This window comes from Triticum dicoccoides, chromosome 7B (genome assembly GCF_002162155.2).
Source record: "Triticum dicoccoides isolate Atlit2015 ecotype Zavitan chromosome 7B, WEW_v2.0, whole genome shotgun sequence".
Taxonomy (NCBI): Eukaryota; Viridiplantae; Streptophyta; class Magnoliopsida; order Poales; family Poaceae; genus Triticum; species Triticum dicoccoides.
In genome coordinates this window covers 501,828,241-501,840,537 of record NC_041393.1, presented here as the reverse complement: position 1 = coordinate 501,840,537, position 12,297 = coordinate 501,828,241, and positions in this window count along the sequence as shown.

The following is a 12,297-nucleotide window of genomic DNA, read 5'->3' as shown; positions in this document are numbered from 1 at the left end:
TTGTGCAAGTGCTCGGGGCAGCGGCCCCCTCAGCACTACACATAGCTCCGCCACTGACTTCACACATGGTGCTTACTGCTTAGCCACATAGCTACACATGTATGTGCTATCACAAATAATCTCACGCGGAAGCACATGGCAAGCACAAAATGAGAATTCCAACACCGTACTCTTGACGTTGATTGTAAGTGTTTGTTGGATTTTCTACTAGGAAGATCATGGAGTCATGGTTGCTTGCGCCCCCCCCCCCTCAAATGGTTACTCTGACATAGCAATGCTTAGAGTAGCGTCCTTTACACCGCCGCAGGCGTCGTCGAACCATTTGTGCCATCATCACAGCATTGCCATGGCTAGGAAGCACGTCGCCGCAACAACTTTGAAGCGGCTGGGCCTTCGTCGGAGCATCACTGTTGTCGTCGAAGCACGATGCCGCTACATGGTCGTGATCGTTCGAAGCACGTGTCATCGCAACATCATTGAGGCAGACAGGTTGTCGTCGTAGCATCGCAACCATCAAAGCACACCATGGTCGTCAAAGCATGTCCTCGCAACATCACCGAAGCGGTCTGGCTATTGTCGCAGCAGCGTTGTAGCCACTTGAAAGGAACGGTATGGTCTAATAGAGGGGGTGAATAGGCGATTAACAATTATTAACTTCCCTTCCAAATTTAGGTTCAACAAGAAAATAGATTGTCTAGATATGCAACTAGGTGGATAACCTATATTACAAGCTCAACAACAAGTATAAGGACGAATGTAAGCAACATAATATAAGCTTGCACAAAGTAAGATAAGGATAGTAGTAACCGCAAGTGGAGACGAGTATGTGTTTCCGAAGTTCCCTTCTCTGGGGAAGGTATGTCTCCATCGGATGTGGAGGCACGAGGCACCGCAAACGTCACAATGGCTCATCTTATTCTTCTCACGCCCTTGCATGATGCAAGGTGTCGTGAATCCACTAGTGATGCCCTTTAAGGCGGCAACCAAAACATTTACAAACAAGGTTAGGGCAATCTCGCAACTTAACTGAAGGCTCCCAACCCCACCACGAAGCTTCACCACAATTGAATTCATGAGTCCCTTTGGTGTTCCGGTAAGAAATAGTAGAAATGTTCGCAGCCTCTTTCCTCAAGGAGTGACCCTGAGTTATCGAACCCACGAGAAGACGTGAACTTGTGACAAGGGTTTCTACCAAACTTTTGCGAGAGTATTAATATCCAGTTTTTAGACCGGATCGTAATCACTATTGTTACCTTAACACTTATAATAAAAACAGGCATGAGTATGAGGACTTGATTCTTACAACCATATGTTTGTGATTAGGATCATCATGATCTTAATTTGTTATATGGAAGACACCCATTGAGATATGCTTGTGACGACTCAAAGCGGGGGGTGTCCAGATTATGTCTTGACTGGAATGAGCCCTACATCAAGAGTCGGTTGTCCAACCATAGGCCCCATCCGTCATGCGGAATTACCTCAATAATTAAAATAAAATCAGACAAAGGCATTGGGGTCTAATGACCACCTCATGTATCCCCAAGGATTGGCTTCATGCTATCATACTAAACCTTTCTATCACTGATGTTCAGAATACCGTTCCATGTCCTCCTTGCTCCTAACCTCCTCTTGGCTCGAACTATGTGATCTCGGGTACCTGCAACGGCGAAGAACGAGAGGGAGAGAAAGAGAGAGACAAGAGACAATACAACGCATTTTTCTTTCATGCATACATGACGTTCATTCAAAGTCTCCATTGGTCCCTCCTACAAACACATCGGATCACAGGAAGAAGACATCAACATGAAAGCTTATTACGGTGGCTAACTTGGAGGTGGATTGCTGCGATGGTGAAGATGGTGGTGGCTATGGAGATGGGATGTGAAATGGTGGCGGCTAGGGTTTGTGAATGGCTTCTGGTGCGAGGATGGAGGTTCTAACCTCTGCTCTTTGCGAATATGATACAAATCCCTTTATAAAAGTTGTTGGGGGTGGACGCCATGGTGTTGTGGGCACCTGGTATGAGCGATGGTATGAGTGTGTGCGCTCGTACCATACGTCGTCTTGCACACTGTTGGTCCTGGTGCGCCTCCCACTTGATTTCTTCTATCCCCATTTTGCTTCGTTCCACGTATACGGTTAGTTTACACCACATATAGCCTTTTCCTATGGAAACAAAATAAAGAGAGGATTTTGAAATCTGTTGCATTTATTAGTCATTAGTGGCAATATTGGAGGGAATATCTCAGACTTTATGAAATAAATCGGTTTAAACAATGGTGTGATGAGCGTAAAAATACACTCATTAACTCCCACAAGCTTAAACCTTAATCGTCCTTGAAATAATGAGAAGGTTTTAGTTCACTTACGATCAGTATGCCTAGATAGCCTTCCGCTTCTTGTACCTAAACACTTAATATAACTGTAGCGGTGGCATGGTTATTATGCAAGTGTTAGAGAAGCAAAGATAATCAACACAAAGCTCTTGCTCAACTAGATAAAATAATATAGTAACTCTTATTCTATTTACACAAGTTAACACGTGCTTGTCGGGGAACACATGGAAAAGATTTTCTTTCTTGAGCAACGAAAACACAATTACGGGAGTGTAGGATCGAAAGTATGTCTAGAGGGGGGTGATTAGACTACTTGACCAAATAAAAATATAGTCTTTTCCCAATTTTAAGTCTTGGCAACTTTTAGCAACTTAGCACAAGTCAAGCAATCAACCTACACATGCAATTCTAAGAGTATAGCAGCGGAATGTAAATCACTGGTTTGAGATCTTTGTAATTGGACATCATTTGGATCAATGTGCACACGGTATCATATTTTCCATCCAAGGCTCTTAGGATCTTCTTGATGATGAATCTGTCAGTCATCTCTTCACTTCCTAAGCCGGCAATCTCATTTGTGATGAGAGCATGCCTAGAGTACGTTTCAGTGTCATCTTCACCATCCTTCATTCTGAACTTGTTAAGTTGACTTTGAAGCACATCCAACTTGGATTCCTTGACGGACTCGGTACCTTCATGCATATCAACCAAAGTATCCCAAATTTCCTTTGCATTCTTAAGACGGCCGATTTTGTTGAATTCTTTGGGTCACAATCCATTGAAGAGGATATCGCAAGCTTGAGCGTTGTATTGCAGCATCTTTAACTCTCCCGCAGTTGCTTCACGATTTGGTTCTCTCCCATCGAATAATTCACCTTGCAAACCAATGCACACAATAGCCTAAATGGCGGGGTTATGTCCAAGAATATGCATTTTCATCTTATGCTTCCAACTAGCAAAATTAGTACCATCAAAGTAAGGACATCTTCGGTGGTAATTTCCCTCGCTAGACGCCATACTCTCCTAGGTTGTGAAACCAAGGCTATGATCACCAAAGCTATGGAAATCAAGGCAAATAGAGACCAAAGCTCTGATACCACTTGTAGGATCGAAAGTATGTCTAGAGGGGGGTGATTAGACTACTTGACCAAATAAAAATATGTCTGTTTCCCAATTTTAAGTCTTGGCAGATTTTAGCAACTTAGCACAAGTCAAGCAATCAACCTACACATGCAATTCTAAGAGTATAGCAGCAGAATGTAAACCATTGCACATGAAGGTAAAGGGGAGGAGTTGGAGGGAGCAAACGCAATGTAGACACGAAGATTTTTGGCGTGGTTCCAATAGGTGGTGCTATCGTACATCCACGTTGATGGAGACTTCTGTCGGTGTCAAAACCGGCGGATCTCGGGTAGGGGGCCCCGAACTGTGTGTCTAAGGCTAATGGTAACAGGAGGCGGGGGACACAATGTTTACCCAGGTTCGGGCCCTCTCTATGGAGGTAATACCCTACTTCCTGCTTGATTGATCTTGATGATATGAGTATTACAAGAGTTGATCTACCACGAGATCATAGAGGCTAAACCCTAGAAGCTAGCCTATGATTATGATTATTGTTGTTGCCCTACGGACTAAACCCTCCAGTTTATATAGACATCGAAGGGGGCTGGGGTTACACAGAGTCGGTTACAGAGAAGGGAATCTACATATCCAAATTGCCAAGCTTGCCTTCAACGCAAAGGAGAGTCCCACCCGGACACGAGATGAAGTCTTCAATCTTGTATCTTCATAGTCCAACAGTCCGGCATAAGCATATAGTCCGGCTGTCCGAGGACCCCCTAATCCAGGACTCCCTCAGTAGCCCCTGAACCAGGCTTCAATGACGATGAGTCCGGCGCGTAGATTGTCTTCGGCATTGCAAGGCGGGTTCCTTTCCCGAATACTCCAAAGTAGATCTTGAACACAAGAATCATGTCTGGCTCTGCAAAACAAACTCCGCATACCACCGTGGAGAGTACAGTATTCCACGAGTCTAATATGCTGACAACTTTTCCATAGCGTGACATCATGCCGTGGCCCGGTCATTATTCGAACCGTTTTCTCAACCTGCTACTACACATCTTGCGAGGCGGTTTTATTGGCACGTCTTGTCGAAGCAGAGATCGTGTCCCCTTATCATGGGATTCTCATCAATACGGGTGTGGGTAACCCAACCGTGCCATTAGCACGACGCTTGGGGAATAAGCGAGTTTCTAGGGCAAGTGGGGAGGCGCATAATTCCTACTGCCTTTATAAAGAGACAAGGATTCCCCTTTTTTCACACACGCCTTCTTCTTCCTCGGCTCATCCATTCTCGAGCTCCAACACCCAAGCTTTCACCTTCTCCGCAAAAACATTCCGAACATGTCCGGAGCGGGAGGCAAGTGGATGGCCTCCTCCGTTAAGAAGGAGGACATCAAGAAGCTTCAGGAGGCCGGATATTTGTCCAAAGACATCACGCATCGGCTTCCGGATGAAGGGCAGATCATCCCTACCCCGAAACCCTAGGAAAGGGTAGTATTCCTCTCCCACTTCGTCCGCGGGCTGGGATTCCCCCTCCACCCATTCGTCCGTGGACTAATGTTCTACTACGGGCTGGACTTCCATGATTTGGCCCCCAACTCCATCCTCAACATCTCGGTGTTTATCATCGTGTGTGAGGCCTTTCTCCGCATCACACCCCACTTCGGCCTATGGCTGAAGACCTTCAATGTGAATCCAAAGGTGGTGAGTGGCCAACAAGCGGAGTGCGGAGGTGCCATGGTGGGCAAGATGCCCAATGTCACCTGGCCCGAAGGCTCCTTTTTGGAGACTGTAAAGGGGTGACAATCGGGATGGTTCTACATGACCGAGCCGCGCGATGCCAACTGGGCGGCGACCCCTGAATTCCGATTCGGCGTCCCCATGCGGCTCACCTCCTGGCAAGAGAAGGGCGCAGCCCGGGGCTCAGCGGAAGAACTGACCGGACTTCAGACATGCGTCCAAAATATGATAAGTAAGAAAATCAAGCTCGTCAACATGGTCCAAGTTATGCTCCTCCGTCGGATCCTTCCGTGTCAGAGACGGATTTGCAATCTGTGGGAGTTCGACCCGGCCGAACACCAGACGCTGCGAGAGCTCTTCGGCACGATGCATGAAGACGTCTGGAAGGTGCTCTTCAAGGCCAACGAGGTTCCACCGCCCACAACCGAAGATCGTGGGCTCAGCGCAAAACGTCGAGCCAATCCGGTAAGTTTTCATATTTGCAAGATATGCCTTTTACTAGCACATCCGCGGGAGGAATCCAAGCCTCCATGCCAATCTTACAATCCTGGGTAGCGATAGCGGAGCAGATTTGTTGGGGAACGTAGTAATTTCAAAAAAAATCCTACACACACGCAAGATCATGGTGATGCATAGCAACGAGAGGGGAGAGTGTTGTCTATGTACCCTCGTAGACCGTAAGCGGAAGCGTTAGCACAACAAGGTTGATGTAGTCGTACGTCTTCACGGCCCGACCGATCAAGCACCGAAAGCACGGCACCTCCGAGTTCTTGCACACGTTCAGCTCGATGACGTCCCTCGAACTCCGATCCAGCCGAGTGTCGAGGGAGAGTTCCGTCAGCATGACATCGTGGTGATGATGATGATGTTCTACCGTTGCAGGGCTTCGCCTAAGCACTGCTACAATATTATCGAGGAGGACTATGGTGGAGAGGGGCACCGCACACGGCTAAGAGATCAATGATCAATTGTTGTGTCTCCAAGGGGTGCCCCCTCCCCGTATATAAAGGAGTGGAGGAGGGGGAGGGTCGGCCCTCTCTATGGTGCGCCCTAGGAGGAGTCCTACTCCCACCGGGAGTAGGATCCCCCCCCCTTCCAAGTAGTAGGAGTAGGAGTCAAGGAAAGGGAGAGAGAAGAGAAGGAAGGAGGGGGCGCAGCCCCTCCCCTAGTCCAATTCGGACTAGGCCTTGGGGGGCGCCCAACCTCTCCTCTCTCTTTCCCCTAAAGCCCAATAAGGCCCATATACTCCTCGGCGAATTCCCGTAACTCTCCGGTACTCCGAAAAATACCCGAATCACTCGGAACCTTTCCGATGTCCGAATATAGTCCTCCAATATATCGATCTTTACGTCTCGACCATTTCGAGACTCCTCGTCATGTCCCCGATCTCATCTGGGACTCCGAACTACCTTCAGTACATCAAAACACATAAACTCATAATATGACCGTCATCGAACTTTAAGCGTGCGGACCCTACGGGTTCGAGAACAATGTAGACATGACCGAGACACGTCTCCGGTCAATAACCAATAGCGGAACCTGGATGCTCATATTGGCTCCCACATATTCTACGAAGATCTTTATCGGTCAAACCACATAACAACATACGTTGTTCCCTTTGTCATCGGTATGTTACTTGCCCGAGATTCGATCGTCGGTATCTCAATACCTAGTTCAATCTCGTTACTGGCAAGTCTCTTTACTCGTTCCGTAATACATCATCCTGCAACTAACTCATTAGTTATAATGCTTGCAAGGCTTATAGTGATGTGCATTACCGAGTGGGCCCAGAGATACCTCTTTGACAATCGGAGTGACAAATCCTAATCTCGAAATACGCCAACCCAACAAGTACCTTCGGAGACACCTATAGAGCACCTTTATAATCACCCAGTTATGTTGTGACGTTTGGTAGCACACAAAGTGTTCCTCCGGAAAACGGGAGTTGCATAATCTCATAGTTATAGGAACGTGTATAAGTCATGAAGAAAGCAATAGCAACATACTAAACGATCAAGTGCTAAGCTAACGGAATGGGTCAAGTCAATCACATCATTCTCCTAATGATGTGATCCCGGTAATCAAATGACAACTCATGTCTATGATTAGGAAACTTAACCATCTTTGATTAACGAGCTAGTCAAGTAGAGGCATACTAGTGACACTATGTTTGTTTATGTATTCACACATGTATTATGTTTCCCGTTAATACAATTCTAGCATGAATAATAAACATTTATCATGAATTAAGGAAATAAATAATAACTTTTTGCCTCTAGGGCATATTTCCTTCAGTCTCCCACTTGCACTAGAGTCAATAATCTAGTTCACATTGCCATGTGATTTAACACCAATATTCATATGTGTATATGATTAACATCCATAGTTCACATCGTCATGTGACCAACACCCAAAGGGGTTACTAGAGTTAATAATCTAGTTCACATCGCTATGTGAATAACACCCAAAGAGTACTAAGGTGTGATCATGTTTTGCTCGTGAGAGAAGTTTAGTCAACGGGTCTGTCACATTCAGAGTCATATGTATTTTGCAAAATATTCTATGTCTATAATGCTCTGTACGGAGCTACTCTAGGTAATTGCTCCCACTTTCAATATGTATCCAGATTGAGATTTAGAGTCATCTGGATCAGTTTCAAAACTTGCATCGACGTAACCCTTTACGACGAACCTCTTGTCACCTCCATAATCGAGAAACATATCCTTATTCCACTAAGGATAATTTTGACCAATGTCCAGTGATCTACTCTTAGATCACTATTGTAATCCCTTGCCAAACTAGGGCAGAGTATACAATAGGTCTAGTCCATAGCATGGCATACTTTTATAGAACCTATGACTGAGGCATAGGGAATGACTTTCATTCTCTTTCTATTTTCTGCCGTGGTCGGGATTTGAGTCTTACTCAATTTCACACCTTTGCAACACAGGCAAGAACTCTTTCTTGACTGTTCCATTTTGAACTACTTCAAAATCTTATCAAGGTGTGTACTCATTGAAAATCTTATCAAGCGTCTTGATCTATCTCAATAGATCTTGATGCGCAATATGTAAGTAGCTTTACTGAGGTCTTTATTTTAAAGAACTCCTTTCAAACACTTCTTTATGCTTTCCAGAAAAATTCTACATCATTTCTGATCAACAATATGTCACTCATATACTTATCAAAAAGTTTGTAGTGCTCCCACTCACTTTATTGTAAATACAGGCTTCACCGCAAGTCCGTATAAAACTATATGCTTTGATCAACTTATAAAAGCGTATATTCCAACTCTGAAATGCTTGCACCAGTCCATAAATGGATCGCTGGAGTTTGCACATTTTGTTAGCACCTTTAGGATTGACAAAACCTTCTGGTTGCATCATATGCAACTCTTCTTTAAGAAAACCATTAAGGAATGCAGTTTTGACATCCATTTGCCAGATTTCATAAAATGTGGCAATTGCTAACATGATTCAGACAGACTTGAGCATCGCTACAGTTGAGAAAATCTCATTGTAGTCAACACCTTGAACTTGTCGAAAACCTTTTTGCGACAAGTCGAGCTTTGTAGATAGTAACACTACTATCAACGTCCGTCTTCCTCTTGAAGATCCATTTATTTTCTATGGCTTGTCGATCATCAGGCAAGTCCACCAAAGTCCACACATTGTTCTCATACATGGATCCTATCTCAGATTTCATGGCCTCCAGCCATTTCGCGGAATCTGGGCTCATCATCGCTTCCTCATAGTTCATAGGTTTATCATGGTCTAGTAACATGACTTCCAGAACAGGATTACCGTACCACTCTGGTGCAGACCGTACTCTGGAAGACCTACGAGGTTCTGTAGTAACTTGATCTGAAGTTTCATGATCATCATCATTAGATTCCTCGCTAATTGGTGTAGAAATCACTGGAACTAATTTCTGTGATTAACTACTTTCCAATTCGGGAGAAGGTACAATTACCTTATCAAGCTCTACTTTCCTCCCACTCACTTCTTTCGAGAGAAACTCCTTCTCTAGAAAGGATCCATCTTAGCAGCGAATATCTTGCCTTCGGATCTGTGAGAGAAGGTGTACCCAACAGTTTCCTTTGGGTATTCTATGAAGACACACTTCTCTGATTTGGGTTCGAGCTTATCAGGTTGAAACTTTTTCACATAAGCATTGCAACTCCAAACTTTAAGAAACGACAACTTAGGCTTATTGCTAAACCATAGTTCATACGGTGTCGTCTCAACGGATTTAGATGGTGCCCTATTTTAATGTGAATGCAGCTATCTCTAATGCATAACCCCAAAACGATATTGGTAAATCGGTAAGAGACATCATTGATCGCACCATATCAAATAAAGTGCGGTTATGACGTTCGTACACACCGTTACGCTGTGGTGTTCCAACTGGCATGAGTTTGTGAAACTATTCCACATTATTTTAACTAAAAGCCAAACTCGTAACTCAAATATTCATCTCCACGATCAGATCGTAGAGACTTTATTTTCTTGTTATGATGATTTTCCACTTCACTCTGAAATTATTTGAACTTTTCAACTGTTTCAGACTTTATGTTTCATCAAGTAGATATATCCATATCTACTCAAATCATCTGTGAAGGTCAGAAAATAACGATACCCGCCACGAGCCTTAATACTCATTGGTCTGCATACATCAGTATGTATTATTTCCAATAAGTCAGTAGCTCGTTCCATTGTTCCAGAGAACGGAGTTTTAGTCATCTTGCCCAAAAGGCACGGTTCACAAGCATCAAATGATTCGTAACCAAGTGATTCCGAAAATCCATCTTTATGGAGTTTCTTCATGCGCTTTACACCGATATGACCCAAACGGCAGTGCCACAAATAAGTTGCACTATCATTATTAACTTTGCTTCTTTTGGCATCAATGTCGGTGTCAAAACTGGCGGATCTCGGGTAGGGGGTCCCGAACTGTGCGTCTAGGCGGATGGTAACAGGAGACGAGGGACACGATATTTTTACCCAGGTTCGGGCCCTCTTGATGGAGGTAAAACCCTACATCCTGCTTGATTAATATTGATGATGTGGGTTACAAGAGTAGATCTACCACGAGATAAAGGAGGCTAAACCCTAGAAGCTAGCCTATGGTATGATTGTTGTTCGTCCTATGGACTAAAGCCATCCGGTTTATATAGACACCGGAGAGGGCTAGGGTTACACAGAGTCGGTTACAATGGTAGGAGATCTACATATCCGTATCGCCAAGCTTGCCTTCCACACCAAGGAAAGTCCCATCCGGACACGGGACGAAGTCTTCAATCTTGTATCTTCATAGTCTTGGAGTCCGGCCGATGATGGTAGTTCGGCTATCCGGACACCCCCTAGTCCGGGACTCCCTTAGTAGCCCCTGAACCAGGCTTCAATGACGACGAGTCCGGCGCGCATATTGTCTTCGGCATTGCAAGACGGGTTCCTCCTCCGAATAATTTATAGAAGATTGCGAACACCAGGATAGTGTCCGGCTCTGCAAAAATAAATTCCACATACCACCGTAGAGAGAATAATATTACACAAGATCAATCTGCTGACGTATTCTATGGCGTAACATCACACCACTTCCAAGCCTTTACTCGAATTGTTTCTATTGTTCCACCTCAGCGCGTTTAGCGAGGCGTTTTCCTTGGCACGCCTATCGAAGCAGAGATCGTGTTCCCCTTATTCCGGGATTCCCATCAATACGGACGTGGGTAACCCAACCCGCCATTGATTGTGACGCTTGGGAGATAAGCGAGTTTTACCAGGCCGTGTGGGGACGCGTGTCTCTGTCCGCCCACATAAGGGGATAAAGGTCCAACCTCTTTATCTGCGCCTTCTTCCTCCTTGGCTTATCCATCTCTGCGAACTCGAGCTCTAGCGCCCAAGCCCGCACATCTCACCTCAACCTTCTCCAAATATGTCCGGAGCGGGAGGCAAGTGGATGGCCTCCTCCGTCACGGAGGGGCATATCCAGAAGCTGCGCAGCGCTGGATACTTGTCCAGCGACATCGCGCATCGGCTCCCCGACGAGGGTGAGCTCATCCCCACCCCCAGGCCCCATGAGAGGGTAGTATTCCTTCCCCATTTCCTCCGCGGACTGGGCTTCCCACTTCATCCCTTCGTCCGGGGGCTCATGTTCTACTACGGCCTAGATTTCCATGATCTGGCCCCGAATTTTATTCTCAACATCTCGGCGTTTATCGTCGTGTGCGAGGCCTTCCTCTGCATCCAGCCCCACTTTGGCTTGTGGCTCAAGACCTTCAGTGTCAAGCCGAAGGTTGTGAAGGGCAGCCAAGCGGAGTGCGGAGGCACCATGGTGGGCAGGATGTCCCACGTTACGTGGCTGGAGGGCACCTTTGTGGAAACCATCAAGGGGTGGCAATCGGGGTGGTTCTACATCACCGAGCCGTGTGATCCCGAATGGGCAGCGGCCCCCGAATTCAGATCCGGCATCCCCACATGGCTCACCTCCTGGAAAGAGAGCGGCCGGATTTGGGGCGATTCGGAGGAGCTGACCGGACTCCAAGCCTGCGTCCAAAAGTTGGTGGACAAGAAGCTCAAGCTTGTCAACGTAGTCCAGGTCATGCTCATCCGCCAAATTCTCCCGTGCCAACGACAGGGCTTCAATATGTGGGAGTTCGATCCGGTGCAGCACCAGACTTTGAATGGGCTCTTCGACACTACGTACGAAGAGGTCTGGAAGGTGCTGTTCAAGGGCGCCGAGGCTCCCGCATCCGCTACCGAAGATCGCGGATTCAGCTCGCAGCGTCCAGCTGACGAGGTAAGTGATATTGTCCTTTACGAGACGCTTGTTATTCATAGTTTGACTCTATGCGGGATCTAAACTCCCTTTCCTTTGACAAGACTGGCTGAAGAAGGCCGCACAGGCTATCTGTCCGGCCCCATTGCGAGAGGACCCAGCTAACGCCCGCCTAACGAGGCTGCTGGCTCCGGCACCCCATGTGGTGCCGGAGAAGAAGGCCAAGAAGAAGGCCACGGGGACTCGGAAGAGTTCCCGTTTTCAGGTGCTATCGGACGATGAATCCGAGGCCGACTCCTCCCACCAAGGCGAGGAGGAGAAGAAGAAAGCCTCTCCCCCAGCGGGGGAAGGGAAGAAAAGGAAGGCCTCCCCAACAAGG